We start from the raw sequence: 24,548 nt of genomic DNA, 5'->3' as shown, positions 1-24,548 counted from the left end.
AACCTCCTCGGCTACAATAAAAAAAAGACCAAAAGGGCATCTGCTCCACGACCCGCCGAGCTCAGCGTCAACTCTCCCCTCACCACCCTCCCCGCAGAAAGCAGCGCCGTCTCCGCCCGACGTTTTCCAGCACTCATGTATTTATTTATTTATTTAATTTCACGCATTCCCAGGACTTCCCCAGCTGCGAAACCGCACGCCCAGCTCGACCGCGCCCTGATTGGCTGCTGGAGAGATGGGGGAGGGGTAGCCAGGCAGCCGATTGGAGGGTCGGACACCACGTGACAGGGGAGTCACGCGCTTTCCGGGAACCCGTCAGGAAGGACATAAACAAAACAAACCCGAAAGAAGCATGGAGACTGGGCGGAGGCGAGGCTGAGCCCCAGAGCCTGGGCCAGCAGGTAAGAGAGACTCTTCCCACCATTGGTGGGTGTGTGGCAGAGGCAGCACCCCCCCCCCCCCCATACCCCAACCCAAGCCCCGCACCAGCAGTCAAGGCACCAAGCCTCGGGCCTCGTTTCCCGCGGTCACCGCAGCGCTGGGGCCCCGACCGACCCTCCCCCCCCCTCTCCGGCAGCTCTGCGGGATCCACCGGGTCCTGCTGCCCCAGGTTATGTAACCAGTGGGCCGGGTCGCCCTTGCTTGCTATCCGCTGTACCACTGCACCGCCTGGTCTCCGTCTCTCCCGATTCTCTGCTGCCGCCCTTTCCCCGCAACCCCGGGACCCTGACGCGCGCACCCTCCCGCCCTCCGTTCCTCGAAACGGGGCCCTTCAGAGATTGTTTATATGCTGCCTCAAAGAAGCTTGGTCGAAAATACAGAAACTTGGTCTTCTGACGTCGGCTGAGTGACAGCGAGGTAGGGCCAATGGGAGTGCGCGGCGGAGTGTTGGGCCGGATGGGATTGGAGAAGGGGCAACGGTGGGCGGGGTTGGCAGCCGTTGCTTTGCGCTGGGTTTGTGGGGCGGCCATGTTGGATTTCTGGGTGAGGAGCAGGTGGAGATGGGGGTGTGTGAGCGGGGACAGGGGCTGGGGGGCTCGGGAGAACCGCAAGGACGGCCCTCTCTTCTGCACACTGCAGCCAGGCTGGCGGGGTAAGGGCTGGGAAGGGATTTGTTTACCGGCCTTAGTCAAATCCCATGTGGTCCTGGGCCCTGCACAGTCCCCAACACGGGGTCTCTGGACTCACTACCCTCCTCTCCCCATTCCCAGCCAACTGCAGAGGAGGACGTTGGCTGCTTGTAAATAACTGCACCGACCCAGCCCACCTGGGCTTCGGTACCCGTCTGGCCTGTGCCTCCTTAAGCTCTTCCAAAGCTCTTAGAGCAATACAGGCTTCTAACCATGAGCTTATAGTTGCTGCTGATCTCTAGGTTCTGTCCAGTTTTAATCTCCAACACTGATTTTCTCTGCTTAGAGCTGAGCAAGATGCTGTTTCTATCAGGCTAAGTGAAACAGTTGCAACAGCAGTAGCAGTATTTCTCAGTCATTGTACATAAATACATGGTTTGGAGATATTTATATCATACAATACACTGTTTCTATAGAGAATATCGAACGATTATGATGAGGAGGGAGGAGAATAGCATGTAAACTTTGCATTTTGAGTATTCTGTATGTTGATTAGCTGTACAAATTAGATATGAGCAGAAGACCACAGCAGATCAGTACCATAAGCTACAGAATAAGAAATGGATTATAGAAAGTTAAAATGTTTATTACTTATACTACAACACTTGGAGGTGCCTTAAAAACCCATGACCATGTTTCACCCATTTCTTTTTCTGTGGTTCATGGTATTGATATACTGTAGTTTTCTGTGCTTTGCTTTTACAGATTTTACAATATCTTGTTTGTCAGACTTGACATCGTACACTGCAGTTACCTCTGGAGCTGAGGGATGGGATGGGATTTGATATTGCCTTTTTGTGGTTACAGTCAGAGCAGTTTACATACTATATACAGATAGTTATTTTGCACCTTGGGCAATGGAGGGCTGTGACTGATTTGCCCTGAGTCACAAGGAGACAATGTTATATGTAGTTTCAACTTCGGACTAACTTATACACAGTACTATGTGAAGTAATACCTAGATACATTAGTATCAGGGTACAATAGCAAGGCAGTTCATGCCTCAAAGAGCATGCTTTTTCAATGGTATACTGCTTTACTAAATAGAATTGTTTGGGGCAGCCAGAGATTTCACTATCAATTAATTTAGCAGTTCTATGTTAATATAACTGGTTTGTTTAGAGTTTGGCTGCCAAAGCTCAGAGTGTGTAGTACATAAGGAAGCCTCATCATATGTGCTATTGGATGAAATAATGATCAAATTGTTACCTGATTTAAACAAACAGCAAAACATTTTGTGTATATCCTGTGTTACAACATTCATAGACCAAAGCAGCAAGTATTTTCAGCTGGAAAGACAGTTGAAGCGTGTGGAGCTTTTACTCTGCAGCACATTTCAGATTTTCCTTACCTCATAAGTAGAAATCTAATTCGACTTAAAAGTTGGATGTCTTTCTCTACTGTGCCACTTAACGAGAAGAAAGTACTTACTGATTTGAGGTGCTCGTGTGTCTTCAGTGCATACTTAAGTGGATATTTCCATATCAAGAAGAAAACCATAATTATTTTTGCAGACTAGAACTAAGTAAACTGTATTGTCCAAAAAACATAGTTTTTTGTAATGCTTCAGATATATACACACCCACACAAGGGTGAATGGGCTGACAATGTATATTTCTAGTACCTGAATTTTTTCCTGTTCCTCTCTTCCTCTTCGAAATTATGTAATCGGATACTGTTACAGTCAAACTGGGGAGCAAGAAGAGAATTGACTTATTCATAGAATCTATAGTAGAGAATAATTTAAAGTTGCATCTAGTTCATTCATTTCTTGAATTAGTAAACAATACATTTTTCCCCACAAATCTTACTTTTCTTTTTTTATGAAGAGGAGGTATATAGAGCATCATCTAGATTTCATGTGTGTGCCCAGAGGAGGAGCACAAACTGGAAATGTAGATTCCTGTGTTTCGAATCTTGGAGCACCTTAAGAACATAAGAACAGCCATACTGGGTCAGACCAATGGTCCATCTCGCCCAGTATTACGCTTCCAACAGGCAGCAACCCAAACAGTAGCAACATTCCATGCTACCAATCCCAGGGTAAGCAATGGCTTCTCCCATGTCAATGACGGACTATGGACTTTTCCTCTAGGAATTTATCCAGACCTTTTTTTAAAACCAGATAGCTAACCACAGTTACCACATCCTCCGGCAGCGAGTTCTTGAGTTGTGCTGTGTACGGAATTAGTTGAAAAGCCCTGAATAAGGAAGGGGAAAGAAAGAAGCAGGTAAAGGTGAGTAGATGCAATGGAGAAAAAGGTTGAGAAGGCACTGAAGTTTTAAAATGTGAAGGCTCTGATTAAGATGTTAGTTCACTAGTCTAGAACAGAGGAACATTACAGAAGTCAAGTCAATCTGACTGAGTTGAGAAGGCACTGAAGTTTTAAAATGTGAAGGCTCTGATTAAGATATTGGTTCACTAGTCTAGAACAGAGGAATGATACAGAAACCAAGTCGCTTTGGCTGGGTGACTGAAAGTTAATAGGCAAGAATTATCCCAGAACTTGTTTACAGCTTGCTTGTGAGGTTCTCTATTGTCTCTTAATGCCAGTAAATTCTGATTTATTTTTTTGTAAATAAAATTGACAGTTGTACTGCTTGCTGACTAACTTGGAAAAGATAGTTAAGCAATTATATGCAAGCTTTTGAAGCATTTTAAAAATAATTGAAAATGTGCGCATAACTCTTACTAGGTTCTCTTTTAGGCTGAGTTGTGTGTAGATGTAGAAGGGTAAAGGTTACATTCATATTTGTCTTGAGTTTAGGGAACTAGATAACTTTGGCTGACTTCTGAAAAAAAAATTCAGTGGGTAGCATAGTGAACTTGGCAGATGAAATCCAACTGAGTCCAACCTGTCATAGATCTATTGTGTTTTATCATCTCCTGTAGAGCTTGCAAATTAGAAAGTTATGTATGGAGTATCGATGGGAATCTGTTAACTGTGCAAACATTTAGTTCGCTCAGGCATGCGCAGTCGTCCTTTTAGAATTCACAGCAGAATCGTCTTACATAGTTTGTGCTGTGCTGGCTCTAAAGTCAGCTCAGGCTCTTCAGTTCTGCTGGAGCTTTTGGTTCATGCTTAATTTGAGCAGAAATTCTTTGGTTCGTGCTGTATTTGTTTGTAGTTGTGTCAGGGTCTTTGGGTTTCATGTGAGTTTTTTTGTTCTAGTCACAACAGGTCATTTTGACATTACTTTTGAGTTCTGTATAGTAAAGGCAGAATTTATATGAAGGAAGCAAAGTAACAGGTCCTACATTCTTACTAGTTGATGCAATCACTATTATAAAATCTGTTTTAGAATGGAGGTGCTTTTTCATGGTGCTTTCCCTGTCCTTGTCCGCATTTCTTTATTTTCATCCATCAATGAGAGAGAGATTTTTGGGTCTTTCTCTTCTTGCCTGACTGATTCTGTTTTGCATTTTCAGATTCTAACTGAAATCTTGTATTGGTCCAGTTCTTTGAATCTTAACTTCTGATAACTCCCTCATTGAGAGTGAAATTTTCTCACGTTTTTATTTACCTCCGTCGTTTTTTTTTTTTTCCTTTGTTGACCTGTGCTGCAAATATTTTATTGCATCTGCTGCTATTTGGGTGTTGGCTTGAATAACTCTAGTTTGGAAGGTGCCACATTATATAGTTTGCTGCACTCACATATATATCTTTGCTGTTAATTCACTAATTTGTCTAATATGCTGAATTCTTTTCTGACACCGTAGTAACGCATTGCACAGGAAATCTCAGTTGAGAACGCACTTTATTTTCATTTTTAGTGTTAAGTTTTGAAAGAATAAATGAGTCCTCACATGTTTATCACTGACTGAGCTGCTAAGGCGTGAATTCAGCTTTTGTGCTTGATTTTTCCATCTAGTGGAGCTTTACAGACTTCATTCTAATGGTGCAGAAACGGGGGGGGGGGGGGGGGGGGGGGGGGGGGGTTTGGTTCTGCTAAGATTTCACTTTGGATTCTAGTTTCAACCCTTTTATTACTGCAAGGATGTTGTGAATGTGTCAATATTTGGATATGCTTTGTCAGTTTGAGCTAAAGAGTACCTGCCAGCTGCTTCATGAAAATCTATAATGATAAAGTGAATGCTAAGTTGAGTTGTAGAGAGTCTTGGGATTCTATTTGAAAGCTCAGAATTTTCCTGTTTTTGCCACAAAGGCACTTACGCATGCCAAGTTTTTCTGACACCTCGTTTGGTACAGCTCTTGTGCACTGTTGTCCTCACTTTTGCATCTTTAGAGCTGGACTGCCCAACAGTTTCCAGGAATCATTGTCCATATATGCTGCTTTCATTAATCCTTCTGAAACTATTTGCTTTCGTTTTCAGTTAAGACAGATTACAATTTAGGCATGCAATGCAGCAAGCAAGAGGCAAAATTTAAAATGTCAGTGTACAAGGAACAGGTAGAATTGGTCAGCTCAGTGGCTGAGTGATATTGTTGTGTATTGATATAGGGAACCTTAGGCCAGATTTCTGTTCCCCAGGCTGGCCAGAGCTGCTGTGGGGCTCAGAATCTTGTACAGGAAACCAGGGGTAGGGCAACATCTCTCGGTTATTGTTCACTAGCAGTGCATAGTAGCCAGACTTGGGGTCCATGTTGAACCACTGCTGGTGACCTTTGACACAAGGAATGTTGCTGTAATGAATGGGTTGAATGGGAAGAGAAAAATGACTAGTTGCAAATGAAGGCTTACAGCACTGTAGCTTAATAAAATCTGGTTCAGACTGGCCAAACTAAAAAAAAAAAAAAAAAAAGGAAACAGGCCTATTAACTGCCGCAGTCCTGGACTTGAAGAAGTTTACATAAGAACATAAGAGTAGCCATACTGGGTCAGACAAATGGTCCACCTAGCCCAATATCCTGTTTCCAACAGTGGCCAGTCCAGGTCACAAGTACCTGGCAGAAACTTAAATAGTAGCAACATTCCATGCTACCGATCCCAGGGCAAGCAGTTGCTTCCCCATGTCTGTCTCAATAGCAGACTATGAACTTTTCCTCCAGGAACTTGTCCAAACCTTTTTTTAAACACAGATACACTAACTGCCGTTACCACATCCTCTGGCAAAAAGTTCCAGAGCTTAACTATTTGTTGAGTGAAAAAATATTTCCTCTTTTTTTGTTTTTTAAAAGTATTTCCATGTAACTTCCTTGAGTGATTAACTACTCCTTAATTTGTCAGTTTGGCTCAGTACATCTTCCAGGTTCACCGAGATTTCTTTCAGTTCCTTCGCATCATTTCCAGTACAGGCAGATCTTACATCTTCCGTAAAGACCAAAGCAAAGAATTCATTCAGTTTCTCCATTATGGCCTTGTCCTCCCTGAGTGCCCCTTTTGCTCCTTTGTGATGTAACAGTCCCATGGTTCTTAGTTTAATAAGATGATCTTTTTGGACTACTCATGACTTTCTGCCATCTTTCAAAATTGATATATATTCCCTAGTTATATATGCCTTTGAGCTATGATCAGTGAGATTCTACATATGGCGATGGAGACTTTAACCTTTGGCTATAACAAACGGAGGAAAGCAGAGCTGCTTTGAATAATTTATTTGATTTTGCTCACACATTTTTCAGTAGTAGCTCAAGGTGAGTTACACTTTAAAAATGCAGTGACTGAATCTTCAGTCGTGATTATTCGCTGTATTAGCATCTTTCAGACATTCATGGTGCCTTGATCGAGCGACTGTATTTTATTTGTGGTGTTTTTGGGCAAGTAGTTGACTCGGATTTTGCAGTCTCTGCTTATTAGGTTATTGGCAGAGGGGTAGGAAGGGCAGTTATTACATCTAGAAATGTTACTTCCCTATCATTCCCTGATGTAACATTGATCTGTCAATAATTGAAATCGCCCATTATTATAATATTGTCCAATTTGCCAGGTTTCCTATTTTCTGTAAACATTTGTTCATCTGTCTGTTCTGTCCTGGCGGATAGTAGTACAGCCCTGTCAATATAGTCCTTCCCTTCACACTGCTGTTTCCTGTAGAACGCTTATTTAATTTAATAATTATCATCTGCTGTATTTAGAGTGGTAGAACTGTACAGTTTGAGGAATAACTAGAACTAGTCGGTTACAAGCATTACATTAATGACAACCTTGTAGCAAAGATGTGAAGGTGCAAAGAGGTAAGTCTACGTAATCCCTTCACTTATTGCACAGACAGGCTTTGAAGTGGTGGTTTTGACAGGTATTCTGGACAGAAAATGATTCGTCCCCATTTTAATCCCGTTTGTGCTAAATGCAGTTAGGAAAGATGATAAGCAAGAAAAACAGAGCACCATGATGTGAAAAATAGTTATTACTGGGCATGCTTTCAAGCCCTAACTTAGAAGCCCTTTTTACTAAAGTGTGATAAGCAGTTAATAGCATGATTTAGCACACAGTTGTGGTAACAGATATCGTGGTAACCTGACACGTGCCATAATTCACACATTAATTACAGTGGGTGCAAAGAGGCATGGAATGAGTAGGGACTGTGGCTTGCATTTAACCCACAGTAACTTACCATGTGTTAATGGATAGTGTCTGTGTTCTCTGTCATGCGCTTAGTGCTGGATTCTATAAATGGAACTCAAAATTAGACTCCGGAAAAATCAGCGCCAAGAGTTATTCTGTAGGGCATGTGCCCTTTATAGACTAGCGCTTAAGTGCATGGATCTTGTGCCAGACTTACTCCTGCTGAAACCTGGTATAAATGCTGGTGCCCAAGTTAGACACATTTACCCAGTATTCCATAACTACATGTGCAAATCTTCAGAATGCCCCTGATATGGCCACTCTCCCTTTCAAGATATACACCATGGGAGTTAGGTGCACTGCCCTATAGCACACAGCCAGACGCGTGTGCAAATAGTTCACATAATTGGTAAGCACCCAATTCTTGATGTCGTTGAGCTCGTTAAGCAATTAATTTGTGTTCTCTGATCTGGGCAGCATCTGGGGGTTAATGTGTGGTGGATGGCTTTTTCTCCTTGGTAGCTGTATGGGAAGATGCTGAATACACCCCCAATATTTACAGCACATTAATCTTTGTTTTTTAATATACAGTTATTGCAGATGTTTCCTGCACTTCGGTAAAAAAGCCAGAACATTGCCATAAGAATGCTCTCTGCAGAGAACTGCTGCCTGTGGTAAAATATAGTTTGTCTTGAAGTATTTGGGAGGAGGATAGCATTGAGTGTACTTTTTGTTCATAATCTGACAGCCCTTTGAGGTGACATTGCTGCTTGATTTGCCACTTGTACTGAAGAGAAAAGATGTCGGGATCTGAAGATGAACTTCAGCAATATTTTTGTCAGGTATCTGGCCTCTAGTTAACTATGCAGTTGGTTTCTAGGTAAAATTTTGTATTCTGGTGTGGTTTACAGCATTCTTGATTTTCCTTCATATGGTGACGTTAGAACACAGAATGTGTGACTTCAGTCATGTCGTCTTCTGTCCATAGCAACAAAGGTGATGTCATACACACCAGTTCATGTCGTCGCTGCGTGATCTGGTACAAGCAGAGGGTGGCTGATTAAAGGAGAAAGCTGCTCCTTCCAACAGAAGTATCTGCTCGAATGAACAGTATTAGTCAAGGAAGTACAGAGATTGGTGGGAATTGCGCCTTGTTTTCTGCTTTCATATTTGCTGTAATGGGGAAGTCTCCCTTTACTACAAATGAAAATAAATTCCCATCACACTGTTTTATCAGGCTTTAGCTGCTTGATTCTCTCCAGTTTGTCATAGCTTGGGGACAGCTGGGCAGGGCTTTCCTCTACTTGGGCATTTGTGGGGTTTCCCTTCAGCTGTCTTTTGAATCTTGGTTTAGTGAATTTTCTTTGTGATGGGCTTGGATTTAGCTGTGTTTAAGTAGATGCTGAACCTTTATGGGAAGGTGCTGTACATCGATACACGTCAACGCCAATATCACTTATGTGCAATGAGAAGCCTCCATCTTCAGTCCATTAGGAACGTGTCCTGCCTATCTCATACCCCCTTCTCCTCCTCCTCCTCCTCCTCCTCCTTTTAATATGTTCTTTGAGCTAACTTCTTTTTTGCTCGCATTAGTTCATGATCCTCTAGCATAATCCATCATGGTCTAAAGCTGCCTCTTTTTGTTCAAGGAATCATCCTCCCTGACCTTTGTTAACTTCCTTATTTGTGGTACATGAGTTAATGGTTCAGTGATATTCAAATTGTTTGCCTATATATAAAGATGGCTAAGTTCCTCTCTGCAGTGCAACAAATGGGATATTCAGCTTGTACATTTTTGCCTAATGCAGTTTTAAGACTTTAGTGAATACAACCTTGAAATGTAATAAGGAAGTGTGCTTTAGTCAAAGGAGTATGGGGATCCCTGTAATGTTGTTGTTACATTTTTGTATCCCGCGCTTTCCCACTCATGGCAGGCTCAATGCGGTGGGCAATGGAGGATTAAGTGACTTGCCCAGAGTCACAAGGAGCTGCCTTTGCCGGGAATCGAACTCAGTTCCCCAGGACCAAAGTCCACCACCCTAACCACAAGGCCACTCCTCCACTGCATCTCATTGTGGTTAACTGGGAGATTTCTGCAGGTTTGCATACAGTTCTGTTTGTGTGGGGAAACTGGATCAAGGTGTGTTTAACAGCCGTCATGTCCTTAGTTAAAGAGATGGTCTTATTTTCAGACAACACCTTTATATTGTCTGCTATGTACAGTATGTTGGTACAAGATTCCAGGTTCTCAAAGGAGCTGCTTTATCCACCCCCTGTCTTAGTGATGTCCTTGGGGTAAAGAAAATCTTTGTTTCCTTGTCATCAAGCAGATACAGCCATTACGTATGGGTTGTGTCCATCAACCAGCAGGGGGAGATAGAGAGCACTCAACTTTTCACAGTGCCTCATGGCCAGCTAGCTCCACTTCCTCTTCAGTATTCTCTATCTCCCCAAGCAGGGTGGCTGCAGCTTCTTCAAGCTCCATCAAAAATCTGCCTGGGGGTGGCTCCTGGCTTGCCAGTTGTTAGCCGGGGTGTTAGAGGCTATAGCAGCTTCACTTTGAAGGCACATAGGTCAGCCCTTTCCCTGCCTTACCCATGCCCCCGTAGATGTGGACATATTTGCTTGCTTTTCCCTGTCCTTTCCCACTCAGTGGATGCAGGCACATTGGTTCGCCTTTCCCTGCCTTTCCCACTTATCTGAGCCTCCGGAGTGTATTTATTTACCTCTGCTTTCCTCACAGCGTAAAAAAAAAAAAATAATTAAAGTTGCATTGCGCTTTAGCGCAGTGATCTTGGAAAATAGTTTTTTTTTTCCTTGAGATTCTTCAGCAGGACCGGAGCTGTGATACTCGGTCTAGTGAGGTAAGAGTGTTTTCTGACTCCTCCGGGGTGGGCCTGCGATCGGAACGTTTTTTGGCGCGAACTGCCATTTTTGAATTTTACTGCCGTTTTCGGCGATGGCTGCGGAGACTGTAAAGTGCTGTTCTAAATGTGGCAAGCGCAAATCAGCAGCGGGGCTCTGTAATTTGTGCTGTACAGACGGTAGAGCCGGCCCGAGCATGGCGAGCGGCGATCTTTTGCGCTCTGACCTGGCAGTGGACGCCATTTTGCATTTTCCACATGGCGCGGCCTCCGTTGCGACGGAGAGCCCTGAATCCGGGGGTGGGGGGGTCCTCTGAGTGAGGCTAATAATAGAGCTGATAGCCCTGGGCAGGATCCGGGCGGTCAGGGAGTGGATTTCTCCCCTGATTTTGTTTTAATGCTGCATAGGGCGTACATGCTTAAAAGAGCTCTTTCACAGGGTTCTTCGGACCCTCTGCTTGCCCCCCCCCCCCCCCCCCCCGGTGGATCCTGGCCTTTTGGAGTTGGCTTTGCCTGTTTCTTATCCTCCTGATAAACGCAGAAGGGCTAATTCCCCTTCTGAGTGTGGCGCACCCCCCCTTTCCCTCCCGTGGTCGGGCTATGAGGATTCTGAGGGATCTGGCAGAACTATTTGGGCTGAGGAGCCAGTCAGGTGCAGAATTGCCACAGGAGTTTGATGATCCGTCTGCGGTGAGGATTTTCCACCGTGAGGAGCTGCCAGCGCTTATTTCAGATGCCTTACAAGCCCTCTCGATTGAAGATCCTGGGAGTGGCACAGCCTCCTCTGTTAATCCAAGGATGGCTAGTACCAGAAAGCCTGCTCGAGTCTTTCCTTTGCATGACTCCATCCAAGAGCTTATTTCGGCTCAATGGGCTGACCCCGAGGGACCTTTGAAGGTTGCCAGGGCTATGGGGCAATTATACCCTCTGAGTGAGGAACATTTGGCTCGCTTTGCAATACCTAAAGTGGATGCCATGGTCACGGCTGTGACAAAGAGAACTACCCTCCCTGTTGAAGGAGGTGTTGCCCTGAAGGATATTCAAGACCGCAGGCTTGATTCAGCTCTGAAGCGGTCCTTTGATTTGGCAGGTCTCACTGTTCAGGCATCTCCATGCAGTTGTTATGCTGCTAGAGCCTGCCTGGCTTGGTTACAGCAGGCAGTGGAACAGCCCGGTGATGGCGCGGAGACCTTATCTGAAGTGGCTCCGCGGATGGAGTCGGCCTTGTCCTTTTTGGCTGACGCCCTATATGATATGGTCAGAGCTTCGGCTAAACAAATGGCTGTAGCAGTGGCGGCTCGCCGCACTCTTTGGCTACGACATTGGGCGGCGGACATGGCCTCTAAGCAAAGGTTGGTGAAGTTGCCCTTTCAAGGCCTTCTCCTATTTGGTGAGGAGCTGGAAAACATTGTTAAAGGCCTGGGGGATTCAAAACCTCAGCGCTTGCCCGAAGATAGGCCGAAGCCTTCCTCTAAGGGTTATGCGGTCCGCTCCTCTTACAGACCTCGCTTCCCTGAAGCTGGAAGGTACCGCCCGGGGCGTGCTGCTGGGTTCACTTCACGTGCCCGCTTTCAGCAGAGAAATTCCTTTCGCTCTGACTTGTTCCGCAGCTGCCGGTTCAAGGCCTGGAGTTCAGGGGCGACCCTCTCAATGAGGGTGCGCCGGCCCCCTCCTCGTTTTATGTCATCGGAGGAAGACTTTCCCTCTTTTTCGAGGAGTGGGTCAAAATCTCCGCAGATCAGTGGGTCTTGGACCTGATCAGAGACGGATACCGAATAGAATTCGATGTCCCGGTGAGAGATGTTTTTGTGGAGTCCCGAGGCAGTTCTGCCGCCAAACGGGCGGCGGTAGAGGAGACTTTGCACAGTCTGTGCCAGATAGGGGCTGTGACCCCGGTGCCTCCCGCCGAACAAGGTCTAGGCTGCTACTCCATTTACTTTGTGGTGCCACGAAAAGGCGGGTCTTTTCGCCCGATCCTGGACTTAAAAGAGCTAAACAAGTCCTTAAGAGTGCGGCATTTTCACATGGAAACCCTGCGCTCCGTCATTGCGGCAGTACAGCCAGGAGAGTTTCTCACATCTCTGGACCTGAAAGAAGCTTACTTGCACATACCAATTTGGCCCCCGCACCAGAAGTTTCTGCGGTTTGTGGTGTTGGGAAAACATTTCCAGTTTCGGGCCTTGCCTTTTGGCCTCGCCATAGCTCCCCGAACCTTCTCCAAGGTAATGGTGGTAGTAGCTGCCTTTCTCAGGCAAGAGGGTATCCGGGTTCACCCATACCTAGACGACTGGCTCATCAGAGCAGACTGAAAAAAAGAGTCATCTCGCTACAGCCAGAGTGGTTTCAGTCCTTCAATCTCTGGGCTGGGTCATCAATATGGCCAAAAGTTACCTGACCCCCTCGCAATCTGTAGAATATTTGGGGGCCAGGTTCGACACAGCCTCGGGCTATGTGTTTCTTCCCGAGCAAAGGCGGTGCAAGCTTCAGAATCGGGCCCGTCTGCTCCTGAGGATGCCCCGCCTGCGAGCTTGGGACATTGTCCAGCTGTTGGGATCAATGACGGCCACCTTGGAAGTGGTGCAATGGGCGAGAGCGCACCTGAGACCTCTACAGTATTCTCTACTTCAGTGATGGTCTCCAGTATCTCAGGATTATCAGTGCAGACTTCCTTGGCTCCCTGCGGCCCGCCTCAGTATGGAGTGGTGGCTCTTGGACAGCATGTTGCGGCAGGGAATGCCGCTGGCGCTCCCCGATTGGTGCCTAGTGGTGACAGATGCCAGCCTGAAGGGCTGGGGCGCACATTGCCGGGGGAAGCATGCCCCGGGTCTGTGGACGTCCGACGAGTCAGAGTGGTCTATCAACCGCCTGGAGTTGAAAGCGGTGTTTCTGGCTCTTCTGGCCTTTCAAGTGACCCCGGAAGGATTGGCTGTCCGAGTGATGTCGGACAACACAACAGCAGTGGCCTACATAAATCGACAAGGCGGCACTCAGTGCAGAGCTCTAGCCGCGCAGGCCGAACAAATTTGCCACTGGGCTGAGCTGCATCTACAGTCCCTGTCAGCAGCTCACATTGCAGGTCAGAGCAATGTGCAAGCCGACTATGTAAGCAGGCATCAGATCGATCCAGCGGAGTGGGAACTAGCAGACGATGTATTCCTGCAGATATGTGCCAAATGGGGCAAGCCAGTGATGGATCTTATGGCGACCAGTTCCAATGCCAAAGTCCCGTTCCTCTTCAGCAGACGGAGGGATCCTCGCTCTGCTGGGTTGGATGCCTTGGCTCAACCCTGGCCCCTGGGTTTGCTGTATGTCTTCCCTCCGTGGCCCTTGATAGGGCAAGTGCTCTTGTGGATTCGGCTGCATCCAGGAGAAGTGGTGCTCATCGCCCTGGATTGGCCCAGGAGGCCTTGGTATGCGGACCTCCGACAGATGCTGTTGGAGGCTCCCTTTCCATTACCTCTGGTTCCGCACCTGTTGTCACAGGGTCCGGTGGCCATGGAGGACTCCTGCCGCTTTGGTCTTATGGCATGGCAATTGAGAGATAAAGGCTACTCAAATAAGGTAATTTCCACTCTCCTGCAGGCCCGTAAGTGCTCCACTTCTGTGGCTTATGCCAGGATTTGGTGCCAGTTTGAAGTCTGGTGTGTTTCAAGAGCGCTTTCTCTGTTGCGGGCTCCTGTCTCGCCGATTCTGGACTTTTTGCAGGATGGTGTACACAAAGGCTTGGCCTATAATTCCCTCGCTGTGAGGAAAGTTCATGTTATTCCCATTGCGGTTTGCCATACTGCTTTGGAAGCTTCAAATACTGAAGAGGCAGTGGAGCTAGCTGGCCATGAGGCACTGTGAAAAGTTGAGTGCTCTCTATCTCCCCCTGCTGGTTGATGGACACAACCCATACGTAATGGCTTCATCTGCTATGACTAAAAGAAAGAAAATTACCAAAGTAAGAACCTAATTTTCCCATAACAGTGCTAGACAACTTCAGTTCTTGTTGCCCTCAAACATCTATATATATAAAACTCACCCTCAACGTTCTGAAGACAGCGACGTCAGTGAAGCCAAGCCCTTACTTCCCTCAAGAAGGTTCGTGGTGGTGAAGCCACCAAAATCGCTCTGGGCCCCACCCTTGAGGGCGGAGCAATGGCAGAACAACGAAGGGGTTGGCAGGGAGGCGGGGGGTGGGAAATCGCTACGGGCCCCGCCCTCGCGTCAAACGTCATAACGTGGAGGGAGGAGCAATGCCACAACGACGAAGGGGTTGGCAGGGGGGGTGTTGCTGACGAAAACCTTGCTAGCGCCCGTTTCATTTGCTCAGAAACGGGCCTCTTTTACTAGTAAGTACTTAAGTATTGCCATACAGGGACAGACCAAAGGTCCATCAAGCCCAGCATCAGCATCCTGTTTCCAACAGTTGCCATTCCAGGTCACAAATACCTGGCAAGGTCCAAAAAAGTACAAAACATTTTATGCTGCTTATCTCAGAAATAGTGGATTTTCCCCAAGTCCAATTTAATAATGGTCTATGGACTTTTCTTTTACGAAGCCGTCAGAACCTTTTTTTTTTTTTTTAAACAAATTCTCTAGCAACAATTATCAGAGTTTAATTACACGTTGAGTGAGGAAAAAGTTTCTCCGATTCGTTTTAAATTTACTACTTTGTAGCTTCATTGCATGCCTCCTAGTCTTAGTATTTTTGGAAAGCGTAAACGGACTCTTCACGTCTACCCGTTCAACTCCACTCATTATTTTATAGACCTATAAGTAATGCCATACTGGGAAAAGACCAAAGGTCCATCAAGCCCAGCATCCTGTCCCCGACAGCGGCCAATCCAGGTCAAGGGCATCTGGCAAGTTACCCAAACGTACAAACATTTTATACATATATCTCCCCTCAGCTGCCTTTTCTCCAAGCTGAAGAGCCCTAGCCGCTTTAGCCTTTCCTCACAGGGAAGTAGTCCCATCCCCTTTATCATTTTCATCGCCCTTCTCTGCACCTTTTCTAATTCCAGGTGTAGGGGGGGGGAGGCAGATACATTTTTTGTAGCTGTCTGCACATATACTGTGTGTGTATTTTTGTCATGCAGAGTCTCTGCATGAAGTGTTTGGAGGTTAATTGCCTCTGATCCCTAGTTCTAGAGGGGAGGGGTGAGCATTTGCTTGTCCCCCTCTAGTTATTGTCCCTGATGCAGCCTTGTAGGCGAAACATGGCCACATCAGATGTTTCATTTCTTGGTGCATTTAAAGCCTTTTATTTCTCCTGTCTGGTTTTCTGCTGATTTTTTTTTTTTTAGCATCGCAGACCTTTGTTTCTGCTTGGTCCCATTTACAAAAGAATATAACAGGAATAATACAATCTGGGAGATAAGTTCAACAAAATAGAAATTACATTTGAGCAATGAAAAACTTCTTAATCAACAAAGATTTTGGTAATTTCCTAAATCTTAGGTAAGACTTTTCCAGGCTTATTTCAGATAGCGAAGAATTCCGAAGTTTTATGGCCTGGTATACAAGAGGCAGTAAAGTACCTTTAGTATCTTACTTGAGTAACGGAGGGAAATGACGTAATTAAACAGTATTTGCTTGACTGTCTCAAAAAATTAGAAGCAAAAGACAAGCATTGCATATAACTAGGAGCAAAATCCTGGAAGCTATAGTACAAAGTTTCCAAACAGGTAACCAATAGAGTTTAATTAAAAGAAGGGTTGCCCTCTCTGAGCATTTAGCAACATTTTGTAAGCGTGTAAATGTTCAGTGCAACGAACGTTAACATAACAGGCGTAAAATTATTAAAGAAGAATAGTGTGTTATTTGATGTCTCAAAGGAAGAAGTAAATGATTAAATCTTCATTCAGGATTTTTTTTTATTGCAACAGTTCTCCAGGGGGGACCAGAGTTTCTGAGAATGGGAAATACTATGAACGGGAATGGCATTAACAGCTTCATACCTTAGAATCATACAAAGATGGGCTTATCATTCGAAGGTGTTGAGTTTAGTTTTGCCGGAGGATGTGTTAACAGCAGTTAGCATATCTTGTTTTAAAAAAGGTTTGGAAAAGTCCACAGTCTGTTATTGAGACAGACATGGGGAAGCCTCTGCTTGTCTTGGAATTGGTAGCATGGAATGTTGCTACTATTTGGGATTCTGCCAGGTACTTGTGACCAGGCTTGGCCACTGTTGGAAGCAGGATACTGGGCTAGATTGACTATTGGCCTAACCCTATGTTGCAATAGTCCAAAAAGACTCCCCGGGTCAGTTTATTTATATGATCTCTTATCAAATGAGAAACCAGTGTGACCCCAATGATTCAGTAGTAAAACACATTTTTTTAAATCATAATTTATCAGTGATAATGATAGGGGGGAAGGGCCAGACCAGATAAACTTGGTATGTCTGATAAGCAGATGACATGACTCTATTACTCTTGATTGAAACAGGTTTTAAAATTGTTGGACATTTTTTGGGTATAAATTTCCTATACAGAACAATGTTGAGTATAATTTCCTATATAGAAGAATCAAGAGTAATAGGGTTATAGCATCTGCTTATCAGAAATATGCACATTTAACAGCACTGTAGAAAAATCATATAACAGACATATATGTTGGTAGAATGCAAAGGGCAGCTCAAAAAGGCAAGTTCAGTGTTCCTGGTGAACTCAAATTGAGTAATTTGATACTAGAGCCACCCAGGGGGAGATGGTGAGGGACAGATCACTTCATATATGTTTGATTAAAACCTGTTTTTATGTACTACATGGATGAGAGATTTGCCTTACATGTAGTTTGTGTGTAAACTTTTAAAAAGAGGGTATTAGAAGCAGGATGATGGGGGGGGGGGGGGGGGGGGGGGAGAAAGGGGAATCAAACGGTTATGGTTTAGAATGTGTGTTCACTAACTTCAGTAATATACCATGTTTCTTCCAACGATATCATATAGAATCTTAAATCTGTCTCTGGGTAAAATACTTCCTTTTCCAACAGGGAAATCCCAGTTTTAAGCCTCACTGACTGCTCCTTGACACCTTGTTTCAATTTCCTCCTCACTGTGGTTACCTCGGCCTCTACAACAATCTTTTGCAGTTTGCTTGCTGCATCTTGTAAGCTGCGGTTTGTCTTCCCCCTTCTTGGTCTGCATCTTTATACAAAGTAACCTTGGGGTTCTTTTACACCTTTGTTTTGCTTTTTTCCTTTGTTCAAGATTGTATGTAACAGTATAATGTTGATATTCAGGTTGATGCCCTCGGTGGCTGATTGGGTGACATCCTTGCTAATTAGGTTGACAAAAGCTGGATGATAAGATATGGGCGGAGGGAGGTGATGCTGGTTCGTGGATTTTGTATACTTCTCTACTCAGCATGGTGCCAAACCAGTGAGGAAGAAAGTAAACTAATTTGGTTAACTAGAGATCCTACCACCAAATAAAACTTGTGGCAGGCAGTTGGGTGAGCCAAAAATGTTTCTCTTGGGGCAGTCTTCCCAAATGGGTTAATTTTGGTCATCATATGTTAACGAACCTCATTTAAACTTTTTTTTGAGATACGGTGACCAGAACTGACGCAGTACTCAAGGTGAGGTTACACCATGGAGCAATTCAGAGGCATTTATAGTATTTTCAGTCTTATTCACCATTCCTTTCCTAATAATTCCTAGCATGCTGTTTATGGTTTTGTTTTTTTTTGTTTTTTTACTTTCGCTGCACATTGAGCAGTTACAGTCGGATGGATGGCCCCACCCCTCTCTGGGTGGGGGGGCGGTTTGGGTTCTAAGAGGCATAGAACCAAGGGGAGGATGCCGGAATGTGATCATGCCAGGACCCATATTTGGTGTACTTGCGAAAAGTCCCATCGTTTCTGCTGAAGGTGGTGTGTTTGCCTACCTTTTATTGTGTGTGTGTGTGTGGGGGGGGGGGGGTTGTACCCTGCGGATGGGAGGCTCCACAGACTGGATGTCTGGAGGGCGCTGCTCCGGTACCTGAAGGAGATGAATGAGTTTCATCTCTTTGATCTCCTGTTTGTACTCTTTTCATGGTCCTCGGAAGGGCCAGGTGGCCTTAATAGGCTTCTATTGCGAGGTGGATTAAGGTGGCTATTGAATCTGCCTATATGAGTTTGAGTTGTCTGGTGTCTCAAAGACTGAAGGCCCATTTGACCAGGGCTCAGTCTGCATCCTGGGTGGAGGCCCGGGCTGTTTTGCCAGAGGAAAGTTTCAGGGTGGCGATATGGTCCTTGTGACATTCCTTTGGTAAGCACTGTAGGTTAGATGTTCTGACCAGGCCCATTTGGACTTTGGCAGAGCAGTCATTCAGGGACTTTGTCTTCCCTCATCCATTATGTCTGCTTCGGTACATACCACTGGTTCAAACAGTGTAAGTTGACACTAAGAAAGGAGAAATTGTCTTACCTGATGACTTTCTTTTCTGTAGTCAGTGTCACTTTTCTGATGTCCCGCCCTTGGAAGACCTCTGCCCAGGGTTCTGGGTATGCGCTCTCTTTTCTTATTAAAAGTAAATGAGAAGGGAGGGGGAAGATTGGATTATGATTGGTAGCCATATGGGGTTCCTGTGAGATGGCTATTCCCTGGTATATGCACAGTATCGAGTGCTACTCTGTGGTGTTTTACTTGCTTATTGCAGATGCAGTGTTGGTTGGGGCTGGTTGTGTTACAAAAAGGGACCTTCTGCTGTTTGGGCAGATGTACTGAATTGTTCTAGAGAGTACTGTACAGTGATGTCACTGGTTGAATTCAGTTTTTTCTACCTCCATCTGTTGGTAGGGAAGGATAACACCCACTGGTTCAGAACAGTGACGCTGACTAAAGAAAAGAAAATTATCAGATAAAGACATAATTTTTCCTTTTCCATTTTATAGTTGATGCCTTACTTAATGCTGCACACACATGGCCCAGTTCTGTTTGCAGTAGTTTTTTCCCCCGGTATATTGGTTTGGTTCTGGTTGGGAAAAGTACTTGTCACAGACAATCGGGAAGCATGAAAGGAATAAAATCATATTGATGCCGATAAATGGTGTAGGAAGAACAAAAGGGTGTGACATAACTTCTTACAAGATTACTGTGATATTGGTAGGTAGCATTGAGAAGGGAGGGGTTTGAGGAGTTTTGTTTTTCCTATACTGGCATGATACAGCACTTTCTTATCTTTCATTGATCCTTCAGGTCAAGCCCTCTAGTAGTAAATCTTCACCTTTTAAAATATTGAAGCTGTCCTGGCTAACTGAATTGCACCACAGAACAGAAAGTATGATTAATTGGCAAGTGTATTGGCAGTTATGTTTTAACCTATATTTCCATATCATCATGCCGATCAATCCATAGACTGGTGGGTTGTGTCCATCTACCAGCAGGTGGAGATATAGGGAGGCAAAAGGATTGCTCTCTATGTGGTCATGTGCTGCCGGAAACTCCTCAGTATGTTCTCTATCTCAGCAGGTGGTGGTCACACACAGCAGCAGCTCTGGCTAGGTCTCCAAGCCTAATTCTTAGGTTTTGTTGAGTACCTGGGGTTGAGGGCTCTTCTTAAGCAAGTGCAAACCTGGTGGTGCCAGGTCCCTCCTTTTCTCCCCCCTCCCGCTGGCTCCGTTAAAAAAAAAAAAAAAATTTTTTTGGACGTCCTTTAAGGGCGTATATATCAGCGTTTATTGCAGCTGCTCACTGGGACACCAGTTCGTTACAGCTTGGAGCGAGAAGCAGGTAATTTTACCTTTTTATAGCGGGCAGGGGGTTCCCCGTTCGGTCTCCACGTGGCTTATGGCGTCGGAGGGCGAGGGCGCGAAGATTCGCTCCCCGGACCGCGTGTGTGCGTCTAGCGGGGATGCGGGGGTTTTCAAAGCCTGAATCGCCTTTGTTGGGCATCAGTTTGGAGTCCGGTCAGTGTCCCGGTTCTTCCTCTGGTGCAGCGGTTTGTCCCGCCATAAGCGCCCATCCCCCGCTGCTCGCCCACTCCGTGTTGGCCGGCCACTCTGCTCGGACGGCTTCTTCTTGGGCCGCCCTCGAGCTGGGAGACGTTAATGCTATGGTCGCCCTTGATTCGGGCGACGGCAAGAAAGCGGCCAAAGTTAAGCGCCGTTCTTCCCGCGTGGCTCCTCGGAGTTTCGTGTTTGATGCCATTTTGGATGCGCAGCATGTTTCTCCCCCGCTCTTGCGAGCGCCGGTTGAGGGTGCGTCTAGGGCCGTGGCCCAGGCGGCAGAAGTGCACAGTCTAGGAGGTTTCTCCCCTGAGTTCATTTTGCTGCTGCATCAGGCTTTTCTTATGCTAAACGCTGCCCCGGCTCCCCCCTCTGATCAAGGGGTTGAGGCCTCCGGAAGCAAACGCCCTCAGGTGGACTTCCAGGCCCTAGAGGACTCTGTCTCCTCTGATGTAGATGAGGGCAGCGTATCTGAGTTCTCCCAACGGTCCTTTGGGGATTCCTTGGAGGAGACGGATTCTCGCTCGGATGGAGCGGATGACCCCTCTGCAGCACGGATCTTTCGCTCAGAGGATTTGCCCAACCTGTTAGTGCAGGCCATGAGCATTTTGTAGATTTCCTCTCCGGAGGACGTCTCTCCCTCAGCCTCTGTTGGCTCTGCCATTATGCTGGGGTCAAAGCGCCTGCCTAGATCCTTCCACGTGCATGAAGCCATGCACACCTTGATTTTGGCTCAATGGGATTTCCCAGAAGCGAGCCTTAAAGTGGTTAGGGCTATGTCCCGCCTCTATCCTCTGCCTGAAGGTGAACGGGAGGCCTTTCTTGGGCCTACCGTGGATTCTTTAATCACTGCGGTGACTAAGAAAACGGCGTTGCCGGTGGAAGGTGGCACGGCCCTAAAGGACGCCCAAGACAGGAGATTGGAGGCGGCTTTAAAGTCGTCCTTCAAGGCGGCTGCTTTAAGTTTGCAGGCCTCAATTTCCGGCTCCTATGTGGCCAGGGCGTGCCTGACGATTGTGCAGCGGGCTTCCCCCTCGTATCCTTCCTTGAGGGCTGATCGGCCAGCCCTGGAATCGGGCTTGGCCTACTTGGCAGGCTTGCTGTATGATGTCTTGAGAGCCTTGGCTAAAGGTATGGCTCACAGTCTCTGCACGGCGGTGGCTTTGGCTGAAGCATTGGTCTGCTGACCATGCCTCTATGTCTTGCCTGGCTAAGTTGCCTTTTAAAGGCAAGCTGCTCTTTGGGGTCGAGCGGGACAAGATTGTGACCGATCTGGGCACGTCTAAGGGTAAGAGGTTACCGGAGGTCAGGGCCCGGGCCGGTGGTGCCCGCCTCGGTTCCTCCAAAGGACGGTTTCAGGAAGCCCGTCAGTATCGCCCGGGCAAGTCGGGCTCCTCTGCCCCCTTTTCCTTCATAAGGAACGTCTCCCCCAAGCAGCATTCCTTTCGAAGAGACCGCTGTCCTGGAGGTGCCTCCTCCGGTCCTTCCCCAGGGTCTCGTACCCAATGACGGGGCGCTGGTCCATGGCCCAGAGCAGATTGGAGATCGCCTATCCTCGTTTCTGGGCCATCAAGGTAGCTTACTTGCATATTCCCATCTGGCCTCCTCATCAACGCTTTCTGCATTTTGCAGTTCTGAGCCGACACTTCCAGTTCAGAGCCCTCCCGTTCGGGTTGGCTACTGCTCCGCGGACCTTCTCCAAAGTAATGGTGGTCATCGCGGCCTTCCTACGCAAGAAAGGAGTACAAGTCCATCCTTATCTGGACGACTGGTTGATCTGAGCCCCCTCTTATGCAGAGTGCGGCAGAGCTTCAGACCGGGTGATTGCTCTTTTGAGCTCCCTGGGGTGGATCATCAACTGGGAGAAAAGCCAGCTGCGCCTGACTCAGTCCCTGGAGTATCTGGGAGTTCGATTCGACTCCCAAGTGGGCAGAGAGTTCCTGCCAGACAATCGGATTGTCAAGCTTCAGGCTCAGGTGGACAAGTTCCTAGCAGCCTCTCCTCTTCGGGCTTGGGACTATGTGCAGCTGTTGGGCTCTATGACTGCCACGATGGAAGTAGTGCCCTGGGCCAGGGCCCATATGAGACCTATACAACTCTCTCTGCTGCAGCGATGGACTCCAGCTTCGGAGGATTAAGCCGTGTGCAAGGCGCTGAGCTGGTGGCTGAGGCCAGACAAGCTGTCCGCAGGAATGCCTCTTATGACCCCGGAGTGGGTTGTCGTCACGGCGGACGCCTCTTTGTCGGGCTGGGGAGCCCACTGCTTGGGAAGGACAGCGCAGAGGCTCTGGTCCCCTGCAGAGGCAAAGTGGTCTATCAACCTCCTGGAACTCAGAGCCAGTCGGTTGGTGCCTTTGGAGTTTCTCCCGGTCCTGGCGCTGAAGCCAGTACGGGTCCTGTCGGACAATGCCACGGCTGTGGCCTATGTCAATCGCCAGGGAGATACCTGGAGCGCCCCTCTAGCCAAGGAGGCCATGAAGCTATGCCTGTGGGCGGAAGCAAACCTGGAACAGCTATCGGCGGCCCACATTGCGGGAGTCATGAATACTGCTCAGGCGTTCTTGGACATCACGAAGCGCTGGGGCCAGCCGAGCCTAGATCTGATGGCATCATCAGCCAATTGCCAAGTGCCGCGCTTTTTCAGCAGAGGACGGTACCCTCGATCTCTGGGAGTAGATGCTCTTCTCCAACAGTGGCTGACACAGGAGCTTCTCTGTGTTCCCGCCTTGGCCCATGTTGGGCAGGGTGCTAGGCCGGGTGGCAAAGCATCCGGGCCGGATAATCCTGGTGAGTCCGGATTGGCCCAGACGTCCCTGGTATGCGGACTTGATCAGGCTCTCAGTGGACGGCCCTCTGCGGCTGCCTGCGGAGTGGGGCCTGTTGCATCAGGGTCCCGTGGTGATGGAGGATCCTTCCCCCTTTGGTCTTACGGCCTGGCTATTGTGCAGCAGCGTCTGAGGAAGAAGGGCTTCTCAGACAAGGTCATCGCCACTATGCTGAGAGCGAGGAAGCGCTCTACTTCTATTGCTTATGCCAGGGTTTGGCGTACCTTTGCATCGTGGTGTGAGGCAGGCTCACTTTCTCCCTTCACTGCTCCAATTTCTTCAGTGTTGGCGTTCCTGCAAGAAGGTCTGGAAAAAGGGCTGTCGCTCAGTTCCCTTAAGGTCCAGGTAGCAGCTCTTGCTTGCTTCAGGGGTCACCTGAAGGGTGCTTCCCTGGCCTCGCAGCCAGATGTGGTGCGTTTTCTCAAGGGACTTAATCACCTGCGCCCTCCTCTGCACTCAGTGGTACCTGCGTGGAATCTCAATCTGGTGCTAAGAGCCTTGCAGAAACCGCCTTGTGAACCCTTGTCGAGGGCATCGCTGAAAGACCTGACGTTGAAAGCAGTCGTTTTGGTGGCTATCACTTCAGCCAGAAGAGTTTCTGAGCTCCAGGCGCTATCATGTCGAGAGCCCTTTCTGCAGTTCACTGAGGCAGGAGTGTCTATTCGCACAGTGCCTTCCTTCCTGCCCAAGATTGTTTCTCGCTTCCATGTGAATCAGCAGCTCTGTCTACCCTCCTTTTGTAGGGAGGACTACCCAGAGGAGTACTCTGCTCTCAAATATCTAGATGTGAGACGAGTCATCATCAGATACTTGGAAGTGACCAATGATTTCCGGAAGTCGGATCATCTGTTTGTCCTGTTCGCAGGTCCTCGTAAGGGTCTGCAGGCTACCAAGCCTACAGTGGCACGATGGGTCAAGGAAACCATGTGGCCGCGGGGAAGGTGCCGCCTATCCAGCTGAAGGCTCACTCCACTAGAGCACAGGCGGCCTCGATGGCAGAGGCCGGGTCCGTCTCCTTGAAAGAGATTTGTAGGGCGGCAACTTGGGCATCGGCTCATACCTTCTCCAGACGTTACCGCTTGACTGTGACTGCTCGGGCGGAGGCCCGGTTTGGAGCTTCAGTGTTGCGGTCAGGGATTTCTATGTCCCGCCCTGAGTGAGTACTGCTTCGGTACATCCCACCAGTCTATGGATTGATCGGCATGATGATATGGAAGGTAAAATTATGTATCATACCTGATAATTTTCTTTCCATTAATCATAGCCAATCAATCCATAGCCCCTCCCAGACATCTGTACTGTTTATATTCTGGTTGCATTTCAGGTTCAAGTTTAGTCTTC

The 24,548-nt window shown here is 47.2% G+C and overlaps 1 protein-coding gene across 1 annotated transcript in view; it reads left to right on the top strand.

The window, feature by feature from the left end:
* Positions 1-335: 335 nt before the first annotated feature.
* The window catches only part of CREBRF (CREB3 regulatory factor), a 46,135-nt gene continuing 21,922 nt past the window's right edge, over positions 336-24,548 (top strand). Inside the window, exon 1 of the mRNA XM_030211588.1 lies at positions 336-401. The gene's annotated coding sequence lies outside the window, so the exon portion shown is untranslated. The remainder of the gene's footprint in view (positions 402-24,548) is intronic.

Source organism: Microcaecilia unicolor, chromosome 8, assembly GCF_901765095.1.
Source record: "Microcaecilia unicolor chromosome 8, aMicUni1.1, whole genome shotgun sequence".
NCBI lineage: Eukaryota > Metazoa > Chordata > Amphibia > Gymnophiona > Siphonopidae > Microcaecilia > Microcaecilia unicolor.
The sequence above is the reverse complement of the archived record's forward strand: the minus strand, read 5'-3'. Positions and strand labels throughout refer to the sequence as shown.